Genomic DNA, 6000 nt, shown 5'->3' on the forward strand with positions numbered 1-6000 from the left:
AAATTCTGAGGTGGTACGACAGGCAGAGTGTCTTCAGCCGCAAAATTGCCGCAAAATTCAACCTTGACACCAAGTTTCGTTGAGATTATAACATCGATCCTTTAAATGTACCGACGAATATATCGATAACTCAAGAGTAAAACCTTTTTTATACCTATTTGGTTCTACTAGAATTTTCCGATTCGCACTAGCTTTTATCTCTTTTGTGAAGTTTCACTAGGTATTTATTACTACGTTTATAAGTTTGTAACTTTTTTTCAATGCATTCAGGCCCCCTTCTAACAAATGATTGACATTTGAGTGAGTAAGCCACGGCGTATGAGTAAATTCGCGGTTTACAATTAAGAGGAGCTCATACTTTTCTTAGAGGTGATTTGAAAACCCCAGTAAATTTTAAAGCAAGAAGCTTCAAACGGTGGGAACTTGTCGTTTTACATAACTTAGATTTTTTTGAAAATTTTACCATTTAAGTTGTTTAAGTAGATACTATTCTATAAACAAAACTCTAGAAGTACCATACAAAGTGGTTTATATTTGTGTATCATTCATTTAATGCGGCTTAGTAATTTCAATTCCATAGAAATAGGCAGTTTAAAAGAAACGAGGCCATCCGTAATTGCATGTGCGTATGTAGATATGTATGTATGTATGTAAGCGTTGCCCCTAAACCAGCGTCTATGTAAAAATTATTTGCCTTTCTAAAAAAAAAAAAGAAAACGATTCAGTTCACCAGAAGTAAGGCACTCAAAAATGTTAAGATTCTAACTTAAACAAAGTACACACACATTAATGTGCTTATGTATGTATACACGTGTTTATATATGTAGGTAAGTGGTTGCGTTTACTTTACATACATAAAGGTTTTGAAAGGAGACAGAAGGTAAACATACATTTCAAAACTTTCACGCAGCCAATCTTTAGATGGCCATCAGCGTGATAAACATGCCAGCGTATAGTGGCTCTTGGAAAAACTGGGCCACTTCTTGGGGGGATATTCATGGCGTTTGAAAACTTCGCTAACACTTCTAACTATTGGCAATCAGGTGCACTTACACATATTTGATAGATGTGTGGGTGTGGGTAAATTGTACCTACGCATAGTATGTCTGTAAATATGTTGTTTTATTTGCGCTAAATCGGTATTCAGAATTCTTGTTTTCGCTGAAAAACCAAGTAAAAAAAAAAAAAAAAAAAAACCTTTATCCTACGAAAACTAAAAAGGTTAGTTTTCCATTTCAATGCTCGTGTCGTCGCGGATTTTGAGCTAATAGATTTGTATTTTTTTAATGTAAATACATATATATGTATGTATGTGCATGAGCATTTATTAACTATTTTCGTTAGGGTGGTGCAAAAATTCACCAAAATCAAAATCAACTTTTTGGAGTTTTCCTTCTGCCACCCACCAGATTTATTGAAAATTTAAAATAAGTTGACCCGTATTTTACAAGCTTTTATTTTACTTCATTTGTATGTGCAAATTTATGTATGGTCACCAACTTCCCGATGAGCTAGAGACGTGAAACTTCAAACTTGGCTCAGAACCTGATGACAATGCAATATGAAATAATCCGCTAGGTGGCGCAGGAGTCCAGTTATTTTGGAAACCCGTATTTATGGTCCGATCTGATTTATATTTAGAATAACTCCACAAAAAAGTTTGCCAATAGGTGGCGCGGAAGTCGAGATGTTTGGGAAACTCGTATTTATTGTCCGATTTGGTTCGTACTTAGAAAGCTTGTTTTAAAAATATATTTTTGTTAGGGATGTGCGATTATTCGACTACTCGAGCAAGTTGGTTAATCAGTTAATCAATTACTCGAGTAATCAAGATTTTGATTACTCAAAACGATGATTAATCGAGTTACTTAAAATAAGATTACTCAAAAAAATGCATTTTGCTCGTTAAAAGAGTTTGCTTTGGAAAATGCGTATTTTCTTTTTTATAATCTATCAAGTGGAGACTGTGAGGTGGTAGTCCTGGAAATTCTAGCGAGTTTAAAAACTCGGTTGGATAGTGCACAATATCATCTTGGCTTGTAATCCAAAAAGTTTTCCCAGTTTCACCGGGAGAATCCAAGAAGAAAACACCTCCAGTACCATCGTTCACAAATTTTATGAGAGTGTTGTATACATATTTTTGATCTCGAACTGATTCTTTCAATGTGTCCCAGTCATATTGTTTTTCACGTTCCATATCCTGATAAAGCACATCGTGCAGCAGGAGATTGGGTGCTGCCATGCCTATTGGAGTCAATATCTTGTTTGATATCGCCATTCACATTCCTCAATCAATATCAATAGTTTGTAGTAAATTTCTTCGCTCACTTGCAAATTACCGAGTCTACTGTTCCCGAAAATGTTTTTCTTTGCACAGCCAACCTACATACTGAATATGAAGTAAATCGGTCCACAAATACGATGTTTAGGAATATCTCGATCACAGCGCCACCTACCAGCAATTTTTTTTTGTACAAAAACACTACACGGGCCACAGTTCGGGGCACAGTGGTTCTCACGGGATGCGATGACAAACGAACGCTATTTCATTTTTATATATAAAATCAGACCACTACAACATATAGCTCCTAGATTTTTTGTTATACCTCATCTATTTATGCAGCTAGGAAGATGAAATTTCGCTCTATTTTCTCTCCTTCTCAACAGAAAGCTTTAAGTGAAAATGAAATAGCCTCCATACAACTGATTGTTCATATATGAATTTTTTATATAACTCTTATATATGTATGTGTATGCAGAGAATATAAACATTTTACTCATTAAAGATTTCTGAAAGGAAATCTTTTTATTCGATCAAAAATAATTATTTTTTATGATTTTACAGTAATTATAAAAAAAATGTTTTCTTCCTCATACGAAAAATATGGAAAAATTCAAAGCGCGTCCCTTATTTTCAATACTCTTAAGTTCTGGGGGTTTCGGAAAAAAAAATGCCCACCCTAATGTACGTAGTACATATTTACATATGTATATTTTAGGAGCTAAAAATGAGTGTGGAGTAGCCTCGCGCGTTTATCTACAATTGGATACGTTTATATGTAAATTCCATTCTTGTATTATCAGCGGATGCCAAAAGTAAAGTCATCACAAGTTGTTGATCGTTAAATATGTATTTAAAGCACCTGTTTGGAGATGTCTAAATACTAGATAAAGTAAAAAGAATTGGTATTTATTTAGGAGCTGCTAGATACTAAAGTAAATAAATTTTTAGTATTTGGAAGATGGTAATTACTAAATAATCAAGAGTTTAAGTATTTAGTGGTTAAAAATATGTAAGAAGAAAAGCTTCGTGATTTTCTCATTTTTCGAAAGCTTTCAAGTTTTTCCGGTTTTTTGAGATTTTTTTCGGTATTAATCGTGTTTTACTTTTCGAGATTTTTTTTAAAGAACTTTGGGAATTTTTTCGGACATTCCCATTGTTTTTAAGACTTTTTGGGATTGTTTGGGCCCATTTCGGATTTTTCGAAAACTTTAAAAATTTTCTCCGGCTTTGTATTTTTTTCGGGTTTTTTTAAAAACCTCTGGGATGTTTGCGAAACTTTTTTGTTTTTTAGGACTTTTCGGAATACTTCATGTTACATATTTCGGTACCTTTCGGGATTTTTCGACGTTTCGGGATTAGTGAAAAAATAGTTTTGTACGCCGTATTTCGTTACTTAAAAGCAACTAAATACTTTTAAACTCAATATTTAGTCCTGTGAAAATAGGTAAATACTTTTACTCAAAGAAACTTTAATACTTTGGCGCTTTTATTCGCGTGTTCAGCAAAACTCACTTACTGTTTGAATATGTATGTATATGAGCAAACTATTTGGCAAAAAAGCCTTGTTATATATAAAAATAAGAGACAACAAAAACCTTAAGTCAATTCATCCGACGCCTCCTTGCCGAGACAAGATAAGCCTTTGTATCGTACTTAGCCTTGAGCAGAATGAAATTGTCTTATTAAATTAATCCGTTCATACTAGAATTTTATTGCGTAAAGTTTTAGTAATAAAGGAGCAAATAACTTTTACTAGTAAATACACATTTGCAAAAGATTCAGTAGATTATACGCACACGTTATTATTTATATGTACATTAGGATGGTTCAAAAAAAGGATGTGAAAAATGAAAGTCGGATTTTGAATTTTCAAAATAAAAAAATACAGGGGTATAATTTTTTTCCTATCCCCGTAACCCTAGGGGGATTAAAATTCTGAAATTACTTCTTTTTTGATCACCATAATGTATGTACATTAGGGTGGTCCTTAAATGTATAAAGGAAATTTTTACACCAGATTTCCCAAGCCTCAACCCCTACGTCGATGCTACTATAGTCGAAGATATCACATATAAGTTTTCCCGATTGGAGACGGTTAAGGCGTGTCGCATGGAGATTCCTCTATGGAGACTGAAGAAATTTTAATTAATTTTTTTTCATCTAATACTTAAAATCGATACTACTTTAGTCGAAAATATCACAAATTAATTTTGGCCCCGATTGGAGTCGTTTAAGGCGGTAGCACAGGGGTCAAAGTTCAAATTACTCTATGAAAACGTCTTAACCGACTGCAATCGGAACCAAAATTTATATAGGAGATCTTCGACTTTAGTAGTATCGATTTTGGGTATTAAATGAAAAAAATATTTTTAATTTAGAGGCATGTGGTCTTTGACCCCTTTGCCACAGGCCTTAACCGACTGCAATCGGGACCAAAAATTTATATGCGATATCTTCGACTATGGTAGTATCGATTTTGGGTATTAGATAAAAAAAAAACTATTAATTTAAATTGTTTGAGTCACTATTGAGGAATCCGAACTTTGCCCCCTGTGCAATACGCCTTAACCGTTTCCAATCGGGACTACAATTTATATGTGATATCTGTGACCGTGGTATTACCGATTGAGGGGATGAGACTGAAAAAATCGTTCATTTGATTTTAAGGAGCATCCTAATGTACATACATTTGTTCATCGTCTACGTGGTTTCGCCTTTAATAATATTACAACTTATACATTTATGTCTCTGAACTCGCGCAACTTATTTCATAATAATAAACAGAGCAAAAGTTATGTAGTAACTCGTGAAATTTAATATTTGCATTGATGCGGTTTTCCTCACCACATCTAATAATAAATTTACCCGTATTGCTCTTTTATTCGTAGCTATTGATTGTTGATGTAACTCGAGTAGGAGTTACTAAATGATTGGGTCATTGTGGTAAGTTAAAATATTTAGGTATTTCTAAACAGCTATGTACAAACATATCTACATACATAGGTATCTAAATACATACATACGTATGTATGGATATAATCGGCTTTAGGGTGTGGCAATCAGAGTGGGCGGTCTCCCGGTATGCTATGGTTTATGGCGCGCCATGCGAGCCTTTCGAAAGCGATTCTTTATTAGTTAAGTTAAATGCATATTCCTAATCGACTGCAGCAATAAATAGGATGAGCAGGCTGTTGTACTTTCCAGAACAAAATCTTAGTTCAACTCAAAGAATTTGATGTTATATTTTACGATCCACCACTATTCTTGGCCCACCATATGAAGATTTTTGTCCTTTCCTTATGCAAAAAGTATCAATTCTTTGTATCCCTCACTTAATAGAATTGGTCGTTGTTTAGATACGCAGTTACAGTTGCACGCCTATACTCAATCCGACTCTTCAGTCCTCGTTCGCGCACTCTGGGCAACGCGAATAACCCATGTGCGAGAGACGGTAGTCAATCCAAGTGGAGCCTCGAGTCAAGGAAAACAGGGAGAGATCTTCAGTGGGGCCAGTCCGACTTATTCGGTATAAGGGCTCACTGACGTCTGCAGCGTCTCTTCACCAGTAGGCGTGGCTGCAAACGGGTGTCTGTCTTTGGTTGTGAAACCACCCCCGTCCCAGCAATGTATTGTGCGCTGGGTTTGGGACCCGTCGCTTAAAAACCACGTCCAGTAAAGAAAAGAGTCATAGCCTCGGATGAGACCCTCCTTTTGAT

Source organism: Rhagoletis pomonella, unplaced genomic scaffold (genome assembly GCF_013731165.1).
Source record: "Rhagoletis pomonella isolate Grant_MI unplaced genomic scaffold, Rhpom_1.0 Rhpom_scaffold_00007, whole genome shotgun sequence".
Taxonomy (NCBI): Eukaryota; Metazoa; Arthropoda; class Insecta; order Diptera; family Tephritidae; genus Rhagoletis; species Rhagoletis pomonella.